The sequence below is a fragment of the Rhipicephalus sanguineus genome, chromosome 8 (assembly GCF_013339695.2).
Source record: "Rhipicephalus sanguineus isolate Rsan-2018 chromosome 8, BIME_Rsan_1.4, whole genome shotgun sequence".
Taxonomy (NCBI): Eukaryota; Metazoa; Arthropoda; class Arachnida; order Ixodida; family Ixodidae; genus Rhipicephalus; species Rhipicephalus sanguineus.
The window spans coordinates 60,928,631-60,952,778 of NC_051183.1; positions in this window are offsets into that span (position 1 = coordinate 60,928,631).

Consider the following 24,148-nt stretch of genomic DNA (forward strand, 5'->3'; position numbering starts at 1 on the left):
GACGAACATAAATAACGGGAGTTAATGTGAAAATCATGACACGCGTGTCATGTACTACATGACATACGTGCACGTTCATGGAGCGCTGGCGGCCGTTTCGCTTGCTTGATATACACGAAAATTGGTAGTGCGCGACATGACTGTGTAACGAACATAAATAACGGGAGTTAATGTGAATATCATGACACGCGTGTCATGTACAGCATGACTTACGTGCCACGCTCATGGGGCGCTGGCGGCCGTTTCGCTAGCTTGATCTACCCCAAAATTGGCAGTGCGCGACATGACTGTGTGACGAACATAAATAACGGGAGTTAATGTGAATATCATGACACGCGTGTCATGTACAGCATGACTTACGTGCCACGTTCGTGGAGCGCTGGCGGCCGTTTCGCTTGCTTGATATACACCAAAATTGGTAGTGCGTGATGCGACTCTGTGGCGAGCATATATAACAGGTGTGATTTTTGGAACATGTCACTGGACAAGTGTTACGTGAGAATCATTGCATACCACTCCGGAAAAGTCTGTGCACGTGTTCTGGCAGCAAAGCAGAAGATAAAGAAGAGGACGGATTGCGTGCCGGTTCATGATGATGACAATTTTTATTCGCCACTAACGGGGATTCTCCGAGCTTAAACAGCTCTGCTTTTAAAAGAAACAGAGATACCAGCGCACGTAATTGTATTAAGGCCACCAAAGCGCAAAAGCGGGCGTACAAGCGGCTTGGGGATCTCGAGGCGAAAATTCCCTCTTAGAGAATTTTAGTTCCGGCTCCCCAAAGTGACTTGCGTACGTAAGCCCCTTACGTTCCTTTCTATAGTCCATGGGTGTAGCTGAGAGTACAAGGGAACGTAAGAGGGTGAATAAGGAAGCGGCTTGGAGTCCTCGGCACTAAACCTCTCTAATAAGAGAGGGAAAAAAACTCACAGGGTTCCTTATGCATTCGACTAAGACCACTCGAAGGCGAAAGCCGTCTTCCTTTTCTTCAGTTGATGTATTGTTCCTCACGTCCCCCCCTCCCTCGAAAGCTTTGTGACCTAACATTGTTTTGCACTGCCTCCAAGATCGGAGGCACTGCAATCTTTCTACACCACCTGGTCATGTGCTGACGTCATCGCGTGAAGTCACGTTATTCGACGTCATGATGACTTCACAATCTTTGGTCGTATGGTCACGTCATTACGTGATGATTTTTTACATCCCTCGTGTTGACGCCGCCGACGCGGGACGCCGACGCCGCGGACGCCGGTGGTCAATTTTCGCGTTTGCTGAGGCATCTAAGGTTTTCGTCAGAGCAGGTGCAGGGCCACCAGTAGGCGCGTGTTAAATGAAAACAATACCTCGTTCGGCTAGTGTGATAGCGGACATCCAGTTGGTTTACTTTACAAAATCATTTTTCTGCTTAACTTCTTCGCCCTCTATACTTCCTAATGACGAAATTTCATTGAGCACATAAGGGCCCCTTGCTATAGTGGAAGAGCTTCCTGCCCGAGCACAGACACCGTGCACTATACGTGCATGACTAAAAAAAATCACAGCATATCCACGGAGTGAATGATGATGAGTGGGCGAAGCTGCGGAGGTTCATCGGTAAACCGTGAATCTTCCGTGAATTCTGCCCAGTACATCATCACCGACGTGAGATCGGGCGCGTTTATACTAAAGGTTCGATGAGTTATGACGACTTGCAGCTCACTTTAATTTTACATGTACGCTGCGAATTTTCATTGTTTAGAAAACCATTGCTTTAGAAAACATCTGGCGTCTTTCGTTAAGCAGCTGGCGTCTTTTCGTTTTGCTTTAGAAACATCTGGCGCTCTTTCGTTTTGCTTTTAGAAAACATCTGGCGTCTTTCGTTGGTTTATTTCATCAATCAACGGCGTTTTGAACAAAATTTTTATTGTTTAATCACGCACAGGAGAAATCTCACCAGGCACTACCTTGGAGGTAAACAATGGCAGCTAATGGGAATGAGAGACAAAAGAAGTCGGCTTTTAGCTAACACTTACACTTCTACTTCTACTAACGTTTCCTACTGGAACATGCCAATGGCTGCTAATGGGGAATGAGAGACAGAAGAATTCGGCTTTTAGTTAACGCGCACGCTGCGAATTTTTTATTGTTCAACAACGCACAGGAAAAATCTCCCACCGGCACCACCTTGGAGGTCAAGATCTGGTACTAGCGTTACGACTGGTTACGCACTACTACGACTACGAGGGACGAACGGGTGCCGCCTTAAGGAGCTTCGCCCCTAAAAGCGCAAGGCACATTCGCTTAGCACAGAGGCGCAGATTAATTTACATGCGCGAATTAAACGTGAAACTGGTAGCATGTACAGAAGCGCCAACACAGCGGTAAATGACACCATAGACTGACAGCCACAGAAACGCAGACCACATAACGTACAACACATGCCAGGTAACCGCCGAAGCTGACGCGCGGCGGCACTAACCTGCGATATCGAAATAAATCTTCCCCTCACAACATCGCGGTAACGTCCCAAGCTCGTGCTCAGAACGTGCGATAAATTACGTAAACGCAACACATCACCCTTGACACTTATAGCGTGATTGCTGCAAAATTTCAGTCTGCCCAAGCGGTCGAAACGCGAACCATAAAACTTTTTTTTTTCAGCGTGACAAAATTATTTTTAAAGTTTGTGCTCCTGAAAGGGCCCCATTGCACAACAAATAATACGTTTGTGTTAATGGTACGCTGTTTATAATACCAGCAATATTCAAGCTAAATATTCAAGTACGTATCTCGCATAGCACGGAGCAGTCGGTCGGGGTCCATTTGCTGCGTCTGATGTTTCTGATCCAAAGGCGTCCCTTTCCTTCGGAAGCCTAAAAGGCGGAAACCCTGCGCGCTGCTGTTTGAACAGCCAACCGCGCAACAGCAGTCCATCGCACGCAACAAATTCACGCTTGAATGCGAGGAGCAGTCGCCATGAATACGCGCGGCTTCGCACAAGAGCTTCGTAACCTACGCGCGCTCCTCAGCGATCGTGTAAGTGCGGCGCGCCGGCGCCTCTCCGTCGCGGCAGCGCCGGAATCTGCGCCGCGCTGTCGCCACTGTCGCCTCTGCCGCCCGCCGCCGCCGGCGAGGAGAGAGGGTTTACGTCACGAGAAGAGGGCGGCGCTGGGGCGGAGCTCAGAGAGCGGCGAGATGAAACAATCGCCAAACTCTCCCGAAGGGTATATATGGCTCTGAGGTTACTCCGTATACCTCCCATAGGACGTCTTAATTCATCACGTCAGCGCTGGCAGCGTCAAACGTCCCTTCAGTTACTATCCTGGCGGCTGGGATTCAGAAGCTCAAACTGCAGAATGGCGGCGCACACGGTATGCGTCGTCATGGCAACACCAGCCGCGCCTCGCACCTCCTCTCCTAGCTCTCTTGCAAGCGCAGTTTTTTTATTTTTTGTTTTGTTTGCGTGCGCGTGCTGCGCAGCCTCCTCCCCCACTTTTTTTCATGAACCCCGCTCGCGCGTGCTGCGCCGGCGTTTTTTTTTTTCTTTCTTGCATCCGCTTGCGCGTGCTACTCCGCGCGTTCGTTGCGCGTTTGAATGTACGCAATTTGCAATCAAGCATTCTGAACACACTGCAGTCGTGCAGCATGTGCCAGAACGCAAAAGAATGAATTGCACTCACAACACAAAATATATTTGGTCTCGTTTTATTGTCCTCGTTTCCGAAAATCAACATTTTCATCAAATGTGGTGCGACAGAGGTTCAGGAGATTAACGGAAGTGATGAACAGGAGATTAACATAGACGTGTTCATGACCACTAAACAACACAAAAGGTATCGGCAAAGTTAAGAACTTAAAGAACAGTGGAATAAAAAAAACAGCATAACATTAGGGCACATAATAAAAAACAATTTTTATACTGAGAAAAGTGCAGAAGAGCTTCTGATATATGCGCACGATAATACACAAAATTATCATAACTAACAAAATTGAACATTCACTGCAATGCAAAAACAATGAAAGCAGTTGAATACCTAAAAATAGAATAATCATGTAAAGATCATTTTAAAGATGTGAAAACGAACTCCACATATACCACAACTAATATTGGCCGCACTTTATTGACTACATTTCCAAAAACGTTGATTTTCATAAAACTAGTGATGATAAACGCGAAGAAAATGAACAGATGATATCGGAGGATTCATGGCATCTCTTCTTGAAATGCGCCGATTCTGCAATTCTTCAGCTTTTCTCTGGGCGCACCAATCAGCTGTGTGGCGTTCCGGAGTACTTTAAAAACGCTTCCATCCTGAAGATAAGGGACAAGTTCCGATCAGGTAATGAGCGCCGTCGTCTCGTGCAAAAGTGAATTCGTTTGTTCGTCTCAGAGCAGCACAAGTTTTTATACATTTACCTACAGCCTTAGAAACGCGGTTATAGGCGATGGCGAGTAATTAACCGGAGATAAATGCAAAGCACATATTCAAGCACGCGGTTCTGTGAGAGTTGTAAGCCTGTAACTATATAGTTACGTCGCATGGGCTTCATGTCCGCTGCTTGTTCGTATAACGATTTAAACGCAGCATCGTGCCCTTTTCGAATCAGTCATTTTTGAAAACAATAACTGTAGCCCCACTGCAGAGAACAGCTACTCGGTATGTACGTGAATTCAAACTGACACAATGAAAGCCGCGACTCAAAGGGCACGCTCACCTGTTGTTCTTTTGGGGGCCGGGACATATATTCCGGGACTTGTTCTGGAAGTATTCGAGCAACAAAGCACTATGCACGAACATCCCGAGTCGTAAAACATCGCGTCGCACAAGCACACAGCGAGCGCGCACCGTCAAACGGACGAGCGACGACGGCTAACGCACGCCTTACCAACGCCAGACACGAAACCAGAGAATATCTACCACATTAGAGAGCGGAAACTGTACCTTTGACTGTAGTACGGAAATAAGGGTAGCGGCGGCGTACTGAACTGCAATAGAGCGAGGCGAGATGGCGCTGCAAGTACTATCATCATCATTAGAAAAACGCGTTTTTGCGGTTGGTTCGCCCTGGTCGCGCTACTGCGCTTTTTGTTCCCTGTGGTATTTTGTTCTTTGTCGTTGCTAAATCGCTGCTCGCGTGTGTAATATTTATCGCCAGGTGACCAAACAGGCCTCGACTGGCAAAAACAACGTCAATCAAGTAAGGTTTGCATCATTTATTGTGAGTGCCCAAGCTGGTACAAGCAATGTATACAGTCAGGTCCAATCAAAACAAGTCACTCATACACGTCGAAAGCTTTCAACCCGTACGTGTGTAATCAGTCTGAAAGCTGACAAATATGTGCATATAACTGAACACCGAGATCGCTGAAAGAACGTTGCGCTCGTTGTACAGCAGCGTCCGAGTTTTAACAGCATAGCTTTAGGGCAGGGGTCTTATCCTTCCGTTAGTTATGCGGCGCTTGCCAGGTTGTGTTGGTCTTTGAGTGCATGGTGTGGAGTCGGAAACGAAACGTGCGCTACGCCGACAGATAGTTGGCGCAGTGAGAGCAATGTAGTTTTGATTAATCTTTTACGCAAACAATCGCGGATGCGTACAGTTCTGCATCCTTCTCGCTCTGCGATGTCACCTTGAATGCGTTACAAATAAAGAATATCGCGTTGTGTCTACAGGGCAGGCACGAATTTCTTGGCTAAATTCTCGGCCGTGAAGCCATACCATAGGTATTACGTATTCAGGTAATAGGTGGAAGAAAATATTTCAGGCTCGTTTTGTTCCTCGATATAGTTCAGTTACACAGTTTTTACAACTAGAATTTCTTGGCGCTAGTAGTAATCGGACTGCTGAGTATGCAGCATAGATGAATGCTAAAGAAACAGAGATATAAGGCGAGTGCTTACAGATTCTAGAAGCACAATTCTAAGAAAATAAGCTTTAGGCATTCAGTATACATCTTTGTTGGTGTTCGCACAGAACACTAAACAACTTCTCAGCCGTAAGCACAATCTCTGTATCACAGACATGTCGATAGAACTTGAGCACTCTATTGCAAGCAGACTCACGAAATCAAGCTGTGGGGCATGATGTGAACCTGTGCCAATGCTGGATAAATAAAGGTCATATATATATTGCATACTTGTTATTGTGTTATTTACTTTTTCAATATATTTGGGCTTGGGAGCTCAAGTATGTATTCTCCCTGCTACTTTTAGAAGTTCCGGCTTGAAATACTGCCACATGCGCACCTTTCTTTCTATGTTTTATGTTATTGGCCAATTGCACGTGTAGTTACTGCGTTGCGCAAATCATGCCAGAATGTCTGGGAACATGCCAGATTATTTTAGGATCTTCTGTTAGGCTGGAGCGTGCAACTGCAAACAGCTCAGTTTATTGTCGAACTAACGCAGCCACCAGTGATAATGCTCGAATGTTCGATGCCGCAGGTATAAATGCCGACGCGCCTTGCCACAGATCAGTTTGCCGACGCCTGTACGCCGCTATCAGTGTGCTGTGTGTATTGCTGTAGTTTGACTTTTCGTTTCCCAGCCACAAGTTCGGACGAATAAAAAGTTTCATCTTGGACACACCGACTGCTGCTTTCGTCGACGTCACGAACCCGTGACAATACGTAAAATCTTGTAGTGTGGCTGTGGATAAGTCCAAGTTCATGTATGTTTTAAATTACCTCTTCGATTTCCTAGGTTTTTTTGGTGACAGTAGTTCACAGACTTTCACTTCATAGTGGTAGGTGCTACAACTGTGACATGTTAATTTAATTAAACAGCAGAAGTAGGTGTGTTCAAACAAATTTGGGACATTTCTCTGATATGTAAAAAAGAAAACACTACCACACTCACTGAACGCAATCTCACTCATCACGACAACGTAAACGTGCTTGGTGAAGCTGTGCTGGAAGAAGTGCTCGTCACACTTATAATTTGTTTATTAGCTGTGAATAATTTGAAGGAGCCCATTGAACATATGTGCAAAGGCTAATGTAATTGAGCACAGCCTTCTAAAGCGTTGTCGTATCTTTTTGTAAACTTCTATGATCTAAACACAGTTAATTAGGGCAAAACAGTTTTGAGCATAGTTTGCAAACTGTCTCATAATGCACAACTAAATGTTCCATTTATGTTGCGCGGTGGCTGCATTTTCGATGGAGGCGAAAATGTTTGAGGCCCGTGTACTTAGATCCCAGGTGGTCGAAATTTCCTGAGCCCTCCACTACGGCGTCCCTCATAATCATATCGTCGTTTTGGGACGTTAAACCCCAGATATTATTAGATGTTGGAAAGACTGTTAATTCCCCTCACTGCCGTGATGTTCGTTTTGTAATGTGATTTATAATTTAAAAAAAAAAAACTGACCCTACGTTTCGAGACTCGTTTGGTCTCTTAGTTTTTTTTAAATTAAGAAGACTAATGATTAAATGTGGCTGGAGAGTCTTTCTATTCTTATCATCTTGCCCAGCCAGACAGACTTCTATATATTTACCTTTAAATTTATAATTTCTGATGATTCACATGCAAACCATGATATGATTATGAGTCATACAGTAGTGGGCAACTCTAGATTGATTCTAACTGACTGGCGTTTAACAAACGCAGTTGTAGCCTTGAAGAAGACAAGACTGCTTGTCGAAACATTTGCTCCAGTGACACCTCTTGTTCACAAATTTGTCGTCTCTTCAAGCTTCCGTCTTTCCCTGAACTTCAGACGCAGATCTAAGCACACGAGTGTCTTTGTATTTCGCCCCCAATGAAATGTGACCACCGTGGCTGGGTATAAAGCCTGCGTCGTTGAGCTCAGCAGTGCCAGGTAACGTAACTAATGCACGGAGCTAGTGCTCAATTTCAACGCTATTGTGGTGTAGATTGCATGACACAGTAGACAGCTAATAATAATAATAATATCTGGGGTTTAACGTCCCAAAACCACGATATGATTATGAGAGACGCCGTAGTGGAGGGCTCCGGAACTTTCGACCGCCTGGGGTTCTTTAACGTGCACCTAAATCTAAGTAGACGGGCCTCAAACATTTTCGCCTCCATCGAAAATGCAGCCGCCGCGGCCGGGATTCGATACAGTAGACAGCTAATACTTGTAGACGATTGTAGGCACAGCTCCATAGATGCCTGGTAAACCATTCACAAATACAGCATTGCAAGCGTGAGGTTCAAGATGACCTGTTGTAGCAGCAGACGTTCACATGTTTCGCCGCACTTGCAGAGTGGACATTCGGGGGTAGTCACCCTGTCGTTGCCTGGCAATCCTGGAAAAACAAGTAATGACATCACCAGATATTGATAAGCATAATCAATGAAATATTAAATTTTGCAAAATAAACATATGAACATAGTGAACACAAACAGCGGTTTGTTATACATATATGTAAACGTACCTCATAATGCATGTTGTATCACTCGGGTTAGCTTCTTTACAAGGCGTGTCATGTAACGGGTGCCTTGCTCATTGCACACAGCTGTTTCCTTGTCAGGCCAGGAGGCTACAGCAGAAAAAAAAATATTTCTGATTATAGTGACTGTTTTTTATCACACTAAAGTGAAAGTACGCTCATAATTATGTGAAGCTTTTGTTACACTAAATGTGTAGTAAAGGTAACCTAAACTAACAGCAGGAGAAATGAGACCTCTAAACCTGACTTCTCAAATGCGATCCGGCAAACTATAACTCATATGTTTTTTGCACTGATATACGGGCTAGTTACGAAGATACATGCGAGGCGTTGGTGATGCAATTGCCTCCCTTTATTTATTGCAGTGGCCTGGTTAATGTTAACCGAACGATAAAACTCAGCAACCCGCTCCCACGTGAAGCCACGCCGCAAGGAACGCACGTTTTCTCAACGACAGAGTATGACGTTGAAAAATTGAATATTGCAGTGCGTCGCCTCCGTGTGACACCCACACAAAACCTTTGGTTAAAAAAAACCGAAGCAATGGGTTTTTACTCACCGGTCCGTGTATTCTCGGGCTTGAAACGAGTGTCATCCGGTGAAAGCTTCAACGGTCCCTTCGTTCCCCTGAAGTCAGCTGAATGCAATTCGCGAAGGAATTTTAACGAGTCAAAACGAACAGAACGAAAGCGAGTGTGTCGGCCGGCAGTGGCTCGAAACATTTACAGCGAAACGAAACAGCGCGAGACCCATCCCAATGCACCGCGAACCGTTACCTGTCGTTGCGCCGCGGTATATTTTGAAATGAAGATAATGATGCCGATAGGCTGCTGACAACTACGAGTTTGTTGGAGCAAGAACTATTACAAAAGATTGATGACGTGGTACCTGGCAAGGCAAGGCCACTTCGTATAAACAGCAATTTGTTTATTGAAGTGTAACAGTAAGCAAACAACTAAACTTCCTTATTTCAAGAATATTTTAATTTGAAGTTTGGGCCCGACGAGGGCGCCCCTACATAAAAGTCAAATAGCGCGAATGGCGGCCATGTTATCCTAACGCAGAGGTTAGTAGATCCACTCCCGGTGTTTGAAGCAAGGGTCGGTTTCTTCGTATACCTCCCATAGGACACGAAATTCAAACGCTCCGCCGACACAAGCGCCGACAGCGCCGAGAGCGCTATTGAGTTACGCCCCTTGCAGAAGGCCGCCAAGCTCAAAGGGCGATGACGTAGCGATTACGTTGCTTACGTCGTCAGGGCAACAGTAACAACAGCCGCTCGCCTCCACCCCCTCTTCCTCCCTCTCCGCGCGCCGTTTTCTTTTTTTTTTTGTGCGCTTGCTTTTCCTCCTCTCCCATGCCGCGCACCGTTTTTTATTTTGTACGCTTGCTTTTTCTCCTCTCCTAAGCCCCGCGCCGGGATTTTTTTTTTTTTTGTTCGCGTACGCTCGCGCGCGTGCTGTGCTTGGCCGCGCATTCGCGCCAGCATGTGCTAGAACATAAAGGATGAATCCACCTACAACATTGCTGTTACCTCTTTTTATTGTTCTGTTTCCGAAACTCAAGATTTGCATGTAATGGGGCACGATACAAGTTCAGGAGAAGAACAGAAGGGAAGAATTCACAGTGTGTGCATGACTAAACACAAAAGTTCATTGTAAAATTTAGAAATTAAAAAATCGAACACATTGGAAAGCGTTAGGCCCTTTGACGTACACACATATAAGAAACACGATTTTCATTTGGTGCAATACCGAGCAAAGTGCAGAGGAGCCTCTGATGAGAGGTAATCATGTAGTTTAAAGATATGTCAGTGCATGACATAAACATAACGAAGCGCAAAATATGTATATATGGAATAATATTGCAATGATTTACTTATTAACCGTTGAAATGATACGAAACACAAAACAACCACTTACATATTTGCTCAGATTTTGCACAAATATACATGAAATGCTAGACACCTTCACCAGATAAACAAAATGAAAAAGATAAGATTTAGCACAGTAAGTAGTACATTGCGCTAAAAAGAGCAAGACACAATATATGGTACTTGAACACTACTTGGAAGTTAGTTGGTGGCAACGGGATGCAGGCCATGGTCAGTTCATGTAGCAGCACATGACATTCGAAGAAAAGCGTATTACTCAACGACCAGGTGAAATAAGCCTATACGCAGCTTTTCTTTCACCGCGAATACAATGCCTAGCTGAATATAACGCCACTGAAGGGAGGACGTCATGTTGGGTACACTGAGCACTTCATTGTGATAAACACAAAGAGTAAAATTCTGCATATAGGACATGTCTCATGCCTACACATGAATCCTTAGAGCGGTTTTTCCATAGGCAATAACAGAGACAATATATAAACACACAAACTACTTCTTCAGCCGTAAGTACATAGCATATTCACGCACCGAGAAGAAGCACTGGGGGCAGGGTAGAAAGCTGGTCGACTTGAGTTGCGGATCGAGACTTCGCAGAGCGCTGATTCTACAGCTGTTAACCCCTCCTTGGGCAAACGCATCAGTTCTTGCCTTCTCGAATACTCCGAAAAGATTTCGGTCCTGAAATAAAGCAATTGAAAACTATTAATTCCAACGATATTACGCAGTCGCATGAGGCAAACGTAGTTTCGTCGTCTCGGCTCAGTGCAAGCTGCGATACATTAGGCAATTTTAGAATAGCGTACGCTATTTTAGCGTTTGCGGCTCGCTATTTCCGTCACTACGGGAGCCCGCAAGCGGTTAGCGTACGACGCAAAAAGCCAACGCAAAGCTTTTCGTACGCTATTCTAAAACTGCCTATTGAGTCTCAGGAACGCGTATTTAAACGATGGCGAGCGATAAACAGGCAAAAAAAGCAAAACGCACTTCCATCACGCAGTTCTGTCATAGACGCAAAAGTTAAACTATGAGTCTCAAGTTCTTTAATTTCATTCCTTCTAGGAACAGCGATATTAACTGCAACATCGTGCTTTTCACGATTCAGCCGTAATTAAAAAACAATAACTGTGTTATCCAACTGCAATTCGTAAATGTGTGGCTGCGAACGCAAGCCGCATGCTCACCTTTAGTTTTTCGGAACCTCGAAGAATCTTGCGGAACTCGGCCGGTCTTGAAGTATCCGTGCACCGTTCCATGATGTACGAATGGTGCGTGCCGTTAACCACCACAGCGGCAAGAGCGCACAACACGCAAACACCACAAAAACTCCACACGCCGGCCAAAGCTCGCTTCATGTAACGGAACATCACGAAACTTCATATCAAGGCCGGCGACTAGAACGGGCTCCTGTATGGCGGCGACGGAGCACGGCTGACATAACGACCACTCCGATAAGTCTCAAGAGCGAACAATGACCCGCTAACCACAACGGGAGACTTGCAGGTGTCCGCCAAGCATAGCCTCCCTGCACGGCCTGCCTGGTGCCCGCTCTCAGCACTCGCTTCATGCTACAACGGAACTTTCGAGGAATTCAAAACTAGCGCCGCGGCGCGCGCGCGGCCTCCGCGGCCGGCGCGGGGTGCACGGCTTTGCCGGCACGGCGGCGGGCTGCCATTGGCTGCTTTAATTTTGAATCTCTGTGAACACTAGCGCCAATTTCACCTTCAGTTACGGCCCCTTTTAAAAGGCCGCCGAACTAGCAAATTATTCAAGATGGTGTCGGTGACGTCATCATGACGTAATTCTGTGGGACGCCGGAGCGGCAGTGTTTCCGGGTATTGTTTGAAGCTGGAACTCGCCGCGGTCGATTTTTTCGCCCTCTGCGGCGATCGCTGGAACTTGAGACTTTCCGGGGCCTGACGAAACTTTCCAACGGATTTCAAAGTCGGCGGCGCCAGCAAGGCGGCGGAAAGCGCGCCTCCCGGAGGAGAGGGAGTTGATTCCGCCAGAGAGGGGGTTGAAGAGAGTTGGGAGAAAAGAGACGGAACGCAGATTTTAACTCTGATCCCAGTCCATAGATGGCGGGTCAATTTGCCATACCAGTCACGTGTGTTTCTTTCACTAGCCTGGGCGCGCAGCTGCAACTGAGTTTCAAATCGCTCGCTGAGCCATTTGCTGAGCGAGAGCCAATCAGTTCAAACCAGGGGGCGCGCAGGCGCACTGACGTTAACTGCGTTTAAGCCGTTCTGGGGTTCAGGCAGTTGACGCATTTGGGGGTCGTTGTAAAAGAAGTTCTTGCAGCGCAGTGTGTAATGCCGAAATAAGTTTGTTGCGCGCATGTATTTTTACCACGTTGATTAATGTTACGTACCGGTATCGTCGCTGGAAGTCGTGGAATGGACACGCACTTACACCGCGTGTCGGGACGGACGCATCGTTGTTTGACATGGAATCGTTGACGGCCATGTGTTGTCGTAGCCCCAACGAGCGCGAAGCTTTGAACACGATCACAAGCGCGCGCCTTTTGACGAGACTGTCGCTACAGCGAATATCGCTCTTCGGTGAGTTCAAGAACGTTGCCAAATCGCGTGACTGTGCATGACGACTTTGTGTAGGTAAGATTGCCCGAGCGGCGAGCTGCCATAATAGAGATGGTGTGCAAGAGGAAGTGTTTGATACGAAAGTATGCCTTGTACTAGTGTCTCTGCCTTCTGTGGTGTTCGTTATACGCTTCCGCGGAGCCGTTGCCGTGTGCGTCGATTAGAGCTAAAAACAGCCTGAAGAATACGCGTTGCATTGCGCGATGCTATGCTTGTGTTATGCAGGCCTTGTGTTGTTTCGCCCTTCTCCCTTGACTGTATGCAATGCGGCATCCTTGCATGAAATGACGTGCACTTGCCTTGTCACTATAAACTTGAGTCTGCTTTTAAACAGTACTGATCGCCCCGTACCCTTTCTGTGGTGGAAATGCAACAGACGTTATCGTTCAATAAGCATAGTTACCCGCCACGGTGGTCTAAATATATAGTTGTTAAGGTGCTCGACTGCTGACCCACAGGTCGCGGAGATCGAATCCCGGCCGCGGCGGTCGCTTTGCTTGAGGGCTCGCGAAGTGCTTGAGGCCCGTGTTCTTAGATTTAGGTGCCCGTATAAAGAACCTGGAGACTTACAAAGAGGGTTCAACTTAAATTGAGGACGACGCAGCGAGCGATGGAAAGGAAAATGATAGGTGTAACCTTAAGAGACAGGAAGAGAGCAGAGTGGGTCAGGGAACAAACGGGGGTTAAGGATATCATAGTTGAAATTAAGAAGAAGAAATGGATATGGGCCGGCCACGTAGCACGTCGGCAGGATAACCGGTGGTCATTAAGGGTAACTGACTGGATTCCAAGAGATGGCAAACGCGTGAGGGGGAGACAAAAAATTAGGTGGGTAGATGAGATTAAGAAGTTTGCAGGTATAACGTGGCAGCAGAAAGCACAGGACCGAGTTGATTGGCGGAACATGGGAGAGGCCTTTGCCCTGCAGTGGGCGTAGACAGGCTGATGATGATGATGATAAAGAACCCCGGGTGGTCAAAATTTCTGGAGCCCTCCACTACGGCGTCGCTCATAATCGTGGTTTTTGGATGTTAAACCCCATCAATTATTGTTATAAGCATGGGTATAGTTAACTAACGTTCAAATCAACTTTATAAAAGTAGACGGGTGTGCAGATAGAGAGACACATGTACACACACGGCGCGGTCATGCATACGCCATGCTGCTCAGAGGCTATGTGTTTGTAGCTGCGTCGCCGTCTACGGTGCCGCGCTCGTTTTTGCAAAGAATGTACGTAATTGTTCTATAATAAATATTTTAGTCTGTCTGTCGCGGATCGTAGCTCTTGGGTGTGTACAGACACAACCAAATCAATCGATTAGCCAAGGGAAAGCATAGCGGACTTTAATTGTTGGCTTTAACTGTAGTGTAGGCCTAAATTGAAATGGAATAAAGTGAACGGAAAATCGCCCTTTGCGTTGATGGTATCTAAACGCCCGATGCTCAGCCGATTGAGCTACGACGGAAAGCGCTTCGCCATACGCCTTGCTGGGCATTTATGTATGTGTAGTCCCTTGGAGTGTTAGCCAGTGCCACTCGTACTCAAGGCGGTGAGTGTGGAACACTCTTCTTTGCCAGAGTTTGTCACGTGGCACGCGATCTTTCCATGAGGCGGCAGCTCACCGATAAAACGTCGCATGCGAACTTGAGGCATAAGTCAGCCGGGGCAAGGACTTCGCGGTGTATGAAAGAAAAAAAGGGGATTTTTGGAGGGCCTCGTTTCTTTTTTATACACAACCAAAACGATAGAAAAGATCGCCTTCTTTCGTAGATTCAGCGAGGGCGTCGCCCCGGTAGACTTAAAGCATAAAGTTAGCATGCGAGGGTTTATTGGTCAGCTGTATGTGGTGCTAAGACCCCGCCGCGGTGGTCTAGCGGTTATGGCGCTCGACTGCTGATCCGAAGGTCGCGGGATCGAATCTCGGCCGCGGCGGCTGCATTTTCGATGGAGGCGAAAATGTTTGAGGCCCGTGTACTTAGATTTAGGTGCACGTTAAAGAATCCCAGGTGGTTCAAATTTCCGGAGCCCTCCAGTACGGCGTCTCTCATAATCATATCGTGGTTTTGGGACGTTAAACCCCAGATACTATTATTATTACGTGATGCTAAGATCAAGTGCCACGTGATGGCCTCTTTCAAAAATGAATGTTCGAACTCGCCACCTGGGCTACGTGCGGTGCTGGCTGAGACTCCTAGGGATAACAAATACATAAGTACCCAACGAAGTAAACGGGGAAGCGCCAGACGTGTGACTAGAAGGTTGTGGATTCAGATCCCACCGACGGAAAGAGTGAGTTTTCGTCCACTGTAATCAATTTCAACGTACGCCATTATTACTACACTACAATTAAAGGGACACTAAAGAGAAACAATGAATCGGTTTAGATCGATAAATTGGGCTCTGAGAACTCTAATGTCGTTAATTTCGCCACCATAGGTTTATTAATAGAGGAGAAAACCAACGTCAAAGTTTCATTTTTAAATTTCGCGCCGAAATCATCCCGCGTGACGTCACTAATTTCAAAGTGTATTTATCTTATTTTGGCGCCATTTGCTCAATAAAATTACCCCAAACTTGGTATGTCAAGTCTCTGGCCCCCTCAGAGGACAATGTACTTCATTTTCACCGATTAGGAACTACGTAGTCCCTAGTAGGCGCCGTCAAAACATGTAACGTCATGGCGAATGGTGTGGAAACTTCAAGGTGGCGTCGCCACCCACATTTTGTTTTTGCGTATTTTCGTGCTTACTAAGCATCTTCTCGCAGCAAGCGTGGTGGTTTTGGTATCGTGAAAGAGTAATTTACTAATATGAGAAAAATCGTTTTGCTCTTCAGTGCCCCTTTAAAGAAGACAATTCATGTCCGCTATGCTTTCCCTGGCTTAATCGTCTGTTCGATTAATTTGGTTGCGTCTAACAAAGAAACGAGGCCCTCGAAAAAATTCCCATTCGCTCGTTCATTAGATTTGTACATGAGGCTCACTGTAAGGCAGTTCATTTGTCTGAAACACGTTTTGAACTGGTGTTAACAGTAAGTACACACATACAACTACAAACTTAATTCATTCGAAGTAGCACATCACGTATATGTAAATTATCGTTGGTGGATGTGAGCTTCAGTTCAATTAAACTTGTTAAGCGAGTGCATGCTCTTCTTGTTGCTGTATCGGTGTGAGAAAAATTGGGGCAAATATTGGTCCTGCCACTCCATATTTTCTTTGTTTGATGAACCATAAATTGTCTGTCTAGTAAAAGTTCTATTAACGGAGAAGTAGCTTCGTTACATTGTATGCAAAAATGGATCTGCATTTGTTTTTCGCGCATGCTTTGTCGTAAGACTTTATATTTTTGTATCTTTTTCGGATTAAAGCTATGTTGTATGTCAGCGCTTGTGCTTGTCATTCTGTGTGCTTTGCCTCGTTTTCTTTTCCAGAATTTACTGGGATAAATTTATACATCACTAATCTACAGGAACTGCCTCTAGGCAATCTGTAGACCACAGTATATTTGTGAGGTAATAAGTCCGTAGACACTCTATATACTGGGTCATAGGAATAGCCTATGGATAATCTACAGACATTTGTCTGTGGATATTTTATAGACAAAAGTAAACCAAAGTAGATTTATATGAGCCTATAAACTTTTGTTTATAGACATTCTGCAGACATCGGTTTAAACGCATAAATTTTTATTAATCTACAGACTTTCTATAGCCAATCTATAGACTTAGACTTTCTTGTAGATTGGTCTATAAAAACGAGTGTGGCCACTATTCCATAGACTGTCTATAGACCAGTCTAAAGAACTCAGCTATAGAACGTCAATTGATTTTATAGACAGATGTCTACAAACTTTATATAGACTATCTAAACATATTTTTGTAAGGGTTGTTGCTTGCAGGCATAGCAGCTCTCTGAAGACACCGCCGCCAAATGTTTCGACCTCCAGACGCGTTCGTCGATTGACGGGTGTTGAAAACAGAACATTCAACGTGGAAATGTGCGTACTAGCCAGATGCAAGCGACTGCAAGAACAGGCCTGCCATATATACAAGACACTTTTCTCGAAAAAAGAGCGACAAGCTGAGGCAAAGGCACAGTGTATATAATTATTTTAATCTGCGGTCCGGGGTGCCCTGATGTGGGTGGTGCCTTGATGGTCACAGCCTTAATGAACGAGTTCGGGGCTATTATTATTGCTCGTACAAAAATTGGGGGACGCTTAAGCTTCGCCTTTAAGAGTTGAACGCGATAGCGATCACCTGACCCTAGTGCGCAATTCGAACACTACGAGTGTTTAACAGAATGCGCGCACTAAGGTGTGTGCCTTATGTAATGGGTAGCATGCATTAAACCAGGGGCAATTATGCGCGAGAAACTTTTTCGAAGTTGCGATGCACCCACTACGTGGTCTTAAGGGAATACGCGCAGTAATGTGTGTGCCTTTTGTAATGGGTGGCTGTATTTAAACCACCAAGTCGTTATGATATGGACATGGTGTGACGCCCGATGGCAATGTACGCTTGTACCACACAATATTAATGCCATATTACATCTCGTACTGTGATACCTGTATACAGGACGCGTATTTTTGGTAAGCATCAAAGTTACTTTCAGTGCAGCTCCAAGCAGAGGCGTGGCTGTGTGGTAGAACACCTGCTTGCCACGCAGACGGCCTGGGTTCGATTCTCACTCGGACCCAACATTTTTATTATTTTATTTGCAGCTTTTTCGATTTTTCGGTCACGGACAAGATGATGATTTTTCGCTCACAACCAACGACGCCGACGGCGGAATTTCTGCGATACGAGCTCTTTAACGCTCTCGCGTTAATACTGTGCCTGCCCTCACGGAAAGTGGTGGTTGTAAGCCACTGTGACGAGGTATAGTGCTGTTTTGTTAAAAATCACCGACGAAAATACTAAATATAATAACAAAGTCTTGAAGACGGTTCGTCTAGGTAATAACGTGCTCGTCCACATTAACTACAGCCAATCATGACACCAGGGATATAATTAACGAAGCCTCCTTGCCTAGGACAAAGAGCCGTTATGAACAAGAAGCTTCGTGAATACGACGCCTGCTCACAAAAAGATGTATGAAAAACGAGCCTGTGGCATCGGTGCTCTTTCGTTGTTGTGACGTAGCTTCTTGCTCTTTTTTATGTCATATCTATTTCAATGGTAATTTTTCTCAGGCTATACATCCCAAGAAAATGCGTCCGTCGGTCTGCATTTGACGGAAGATAACGACTTTCCAAAAGAAACACAACGGCATCCACGGAAGCTTGGGAAAGGTATGGGAACCATGCATACGTTAGGAGCCGCCACAGTCGCACGCTGCTTCCAGCGCCAAAGCGGCCCCGGCAGCAGACTTGGCGGGATAAGGGAGCAGACGACGCAGGCGGTGGCAAGCCGCCGTGTTTTGGTGCTTCGCTTGAGGCGTTTCCTTTCCCGTTTACTTCCAAAAGACGTCAAATTGTTAGCAGTTGTCAGAGAACGCAGCGTTAGCGCGTGTGCTTCTTTTCGCCAGACCTCTGGTTCGATCTTGTACGCATTCCAAATAAACACGGAGGCGTGGCGTTACATCCAGCCGCACGCGAATGGCCCATTTGAACCGCGACAGACGTCACGGCTCTGCATTGACCAATCGCGTGCGGTCACGTGCGGCTGGTTGTCATGCCACGCCTCCGTGTTTATTTTGTAACGCGTACAAGATCGCACCACTCGTGTATCCTCAGACGAACGCGACAACATAAAATGTATGAGCTGGGGGAAGACAACGAAGGTGACGAGCCCGTTGAACGCAACTGCGCACGTGTAACGCGGGCCATCTCGCTCACTAAACAATCACAGCTTATCACCCTTGGGCTAACGCGGCAGCGAACTCAGCGGCAGCTTGAAACTGGCGATACCAGCAATTGCACTGTCACGGCCGCTGAATGCAAAAAATGCTTTCCATCGAACGGCCACGGCACTGCATTCGCTGCGCCGATTTAACCAGTGGAGCCGAGTTCGACGTCGCGGCTCATGTTTCGCTGCCATGGCACCGCAAAGTTGCCCAATTATTATGACGTTTGGATTCAGAGAGCTACGTGATATAGTTTCTTCGGAGAAGCTAACTTGAAGAGCAGGGACCTCCTCGAAGCGAGGCACGTTCACGGCGTCGTGGAAAAGGTGCTGCTCGGCAGATCAACAATCACGGGCAAATGCAGCCCCCAGAAAAAAAAAAACCCATCTATTCACAAAACTCACTTTCGTCGTCGAACGAGTGCGATCCACCGTTCACGCCGATTCCGTGCACATTCTCTAAATGGAAACAGGTAAAAACGCGTGCCCGGATAATTCCTGTAGGTGTTATTGCACCCAACAACGCAGCAATTATTCCTGGAGTCCGGCATTCTTACGGACAGCGCAACCTACACAAAACGAACTGCCCGCGAAAATACCTCGCGCCATCACAGCGGGAGCGTGGAGCGAGCAGGGGTGCAATCGCGGAGCGATGTTTTAAGCTATATTATTTTTATCGTCCACCCCCTGTGGCTGACTTATCGCGTTGATATCGCGGACGGACCGTCGCTCTGGTCACTGGCCAAGCGCGAAAAGCACGTAAAGTATAGTCATCGTAAAAGGCATCGTTCCTCGATTTCACCCCATTGCGAGCGCGTGAGAGCATCCCGCCAAATCTTCGCTTCTTGCCGCTAGGGACGCCTTCGCTCGGGCAGCGGAGTTACGTCTGCACGGAGCCTATATAGTGGCATATAGTGAATTATGACTCGAACCCACGATTTACCGACTGTGTCGGACTCAAACATACGGCATTCCGAACATGTAGGATATCGAAGCCTCGAACTCCGAAATCCACGTTCTCAATGTATCGACCGTTCCACTTCCAAAGCTCATAGGGACATGAGCTGCAGCGTTCCACGTTTTAAGGCGTACAACACTCTACATCAAAAGGATATAGGTACTCAAACACCGAGCCTCCAAAGCATGCAGGACATCGAATCCGCCCCCCCCCCCCCCTCACCCCATCAAACGCACATAGTCTCCAACCTTGAATGTTCTACGTGTGTAGGGTTTCAAAACCTTGGTCTCCGTAGTTAAGGGGGTGCGAAATGGGAACTTTCCAAGCATCTATTGTCTGCGTGATTCGCTTCTGTTTGAGATTCGTTGAGCAGCCTCTGCATAATTTTTAACACGAAAGTGTTTTATGGCGGGATGATGGTTGCAACGTGGGCTTGTTGGTTACTCATGTGAAAAGCTTATGGTGTAGCGCGAAAGAAAACATGGACACGAGAAGGCACAAAGGCACACCACACAGCGCTAGAGCAGCCGCTGCGTGGTGTCCATTTGTGCCTTCTCGTGTCCGTGTTTCCTTCCGCGCTACACCATAAGCTTTTCATTTCTGCCAGGGATCACCACGGCTCCACTGACGTATTTCCGTCACGGATATGAGGTTGTAAAATATAAATACTTACAGATTTCAAGGACAAAAAACTAGAAGAACAAGTTCTGTCACCGGGAGTCGAACGACCCCTCGCTCCGCAGCGCGGTGCGCGAAACGATTCTGCCACAGACGGCACGTTCTTTGTCATGCTAACGGCGAGCTATTTATATACACCATTTGGCGGTGGAGGTACTGAGATATCGGTGGTACATCAGCGTGTTTTCGTTATCACTGCAGAGATGGCGCGAAGAGCTCGAAGGGCGCGCTTTAAAGGTCGTCGCCACGGGCGGATGAGCGCGCGCCTCTGCAGGGCGTGGTCGCTCGTGCACGCGCTTATCTCGTGATGGCGGTGGTCTGTAGCACTACTTGTGCTCTCACCGCAAGTTTGCGTTGAGAGCACGAAGGTCGCTTCGCTCACTGCAGCGGCTGCTGTTGCGAAAGGAGTGCGCGGCTCACACAGAAATAAGTTACAACTGTTACAGTTCGCGCTCATCCTGTGTATGTTCATTCCGCGCCTCCTTTCTGCTTTAGAAGCCAGTTGCAAGTTTCCAGCTGCTGGCCGTTCTTCGCGTGACATTACAATTTGTTGCTGTAGCATTCATTCCTTCGCGCTTGGGGCGAACGAATGCGCAACAAATGCTCAACTACGTCTGTGAAGACACGTTTCACTTTCGTGTTATACCGACTCCTATGACAGAAGGATCAGCCATGTATTTTTTTCTGTTACCGTCTTTCGCGCTAAAGACAATGTCATAGCAAAAAACGTTATCGCTATCGCTGCGAACATAGGTCCCATGCATTTCTTGGCTTAAACAAGACACTTTGCTATCTATCTATCTATCTATCTATCTATCTATCTATCTATCTATCTATCTATCTATCTATCTATCTATCTATCTATCTATCTATCTATCTATCTATCTATCTATCTATCTATCTATCTATCTATCTATCTATCTATCTATCTATCTATCTATCTATCTATCTATCTATCTATCTATCTATCTATCTATCTATCTATCTATCCTACGACTTTGTACTTGCCCGCGCTACGCACCCTACACCGCAACGCATTAAGAACAGCCCCACTCGACCGGCCGTGCGCATCCAGAATGGGTGGGAGCTGACGACAGTGGCGTATAGCCAGGGGTAGCATCCCGGGCACGTGCCACTCCCGAAATTTCTTTCTGTTATGGGACACAGAGCACAAAATGACACTCGACCGCACTTAATTGCCTGCGCGGTCCCCACTTCGGATTCAGGACGTGCCCCCGCCGAAATAAATTTTTACTTCGCCACTGCTTCACCGAAAGGGTATCATGTAACCAACGCGACTCACGTCCAAGCATTCTATGCTGCGCAGCGGCGAAGCCATAGCGTGCGTCGCCGTGTGCCGTAAGTTTTTTTTCTTCCCTTAGCCTCATGAGAGGAAGTAATCGTTTTCATCCTTTCCAGTATATCCGGCAAGGCCTTCCCTCCGAGTTCTTCGTCTACGCCGCCCTTACGAACCTGCTGCCAGTCTCTAAATATCGTCCTTTCACTAAAGATATTGTTCAATTGACCTTGCGCCACGCAAATGGGTGATCAGAACTTTACCTACAGGTGTGCCACGATTCCACGTGCACTTGTTGGCTCTAGCGAAAGACATGGCCTACACCTATGCGGAACTACATTACAGAGTGCTTATGAGATGCCAGTTGCTACATGTCCATATGAAATGAGAATCGGCGCGAACAACAGGACGAGACAGCACGAAGTCGATCTCTGTCTTGTGCTGTTGTTCGCCCTGTACCTCGTTTCTGCGGGAGTTCCCTATCGGCATCGTTAGGAAAGTCAGAACAGTGGACATTTAGTCAAACTTTTACAACATAGCTGTCATGGTCGAGGTTTTCTGTGTGTCGTAGATAGAAAATTATCATCATCATGAACCGGAACGCGCTCAATGACCGCCCAAGCATTCTGTACAGATAGTTAAAAGAGAAGCTTAAACGTGCCCACCAGCCCTGCCTTGCGCGAATTAGTTTAAGCAACGCTAATTTTTGTTAGAGAACGTGAAAAGATGAAAATTTGCATTATGACTTAGGAAATTCTCAGAAATAGACACAGCACAACAAAAGGTTTCCCGTGCTGTTCTGGACGCATAAAACAATTCAATTCAAGGAGAATCTTTATAAAAAAGGCGATACGGAGAGTGGGCAATGGGAAGAAGCGCACAATGCATGTGCGCGTTCCGATACCGCTGCATGAATGACACGCTGCCTGTCCTAACAATGGATTAAGAGAGCTTGGCGTTTTAACGCGATAGCGTTAAAGAGCTCGAATCGCAGAAATTTCGTCGTCGGCGTCGGTGTCGGCGCCGTTGATTGTGAGCGAAAAATCATCATCTTGTCCATGACCGAAAAATCGAAAAAGCTGCAAATAAAATAAATAATAAAAATGTTGGGTCCGAGTGAGAATCGAACCCAGGCCGTCAGCATGGCAAGCAGGTGTTCTACCAAACAGCCACGCCTCTTTTTTTATCATGGGATTTAATAGAATGCGTATGAAAATACTACAGAGTATCACAACAGTCTATAACACAGAGTTACACTACTACAATCTCTTAGCGACAATGAAAGTACAAGCACTGCCACAAAAACTGAAAGACTAACTTATAGTCCTTCATTCCAGGGAGAGTTCTTCATCAGGTGTTGCAAAGAAAAGGTGGCGAGGCTAAGCACCTCTCCAAGATTGTGTACCATTCCGGTCTGAAATCAAGTTCGTCGTAAACTTCTTTTAAATTAATAACCATTCGGGTGAAATGTATACGTGATGAGGTGATCGGCTCTGCGTTACGGTCCTGCATTCGCGTCTTCAACAAACTGTGCATACCAATAACAAAGAACATATCGTACGGCACTTCATCAAGAGGTGTTGGCATCAAATAAGGAAGAGTGTACGAATTAATTTCAAATTCTTTCTGCAGAGTTCGCTGAAGGACATCCCAGAAAAGAATCGCATCTCTGCAGCTCACGAAGCAATGCTCTATTGTTTCTGGTACATCACAGAGACGGCAGTTGACCGACGATACAAGAATGCCTTTTGTTTGTAACCATGTTTTTACGGGGAGTGTTCAGAATAGAGTTTATAGAAGAATGTTTTTGAATTTGGAGGTATATACATTTTTTGCACTCGTTTCAACATATCATGGCCTGGAAGATCAAAATATGATGATCGGTACAGCGGAGGAGGGAAGAGCATAGATATTAAGTACTTATATAGTGTTTTGCGTAATACAGTATACAAATATTCTGTTGAAAATCGGGCTTTAAGAAATCGAACGCCTCGGCTTGGAGCTGCACTGAAAGTAACTTTCATGCTTCCCAAAAATACGCGTCCTGTATACAGGTGTCACAGTACGAGATGTCATATCGCAGTAATATTGCGTGGTACAAGCGTACATTGCCATCGGGCGTCACACCATGTCCATATCATAACGACTTGGTGGTTTAAAGACAGCCACCCATTACAAAAGGCACACACACTACTGCGCGTATTCCCTTATGGCCAGGTAGTGGGTGCATCGCAACTTCGAAAAAGTTTCGCGCGCGTAATTGCTCCTAGTTTAAAGCATGCTACCCATTACGTAAGGCACACACCTTAGTGCGCGCATTCTCTTAAACACTCGTAGTGTTCGAAGTGCGCTCTAGGGGCAGGATATCGCTATCGCGTTCAACTCTTAAAGGCGAAGCTTAAGTGTCCCCCAATTTTTTTTTTATTTTTGAAAATTAATGCATGTTCCCTTATCTCTTCTGTTCTCTAGCTCTATTTT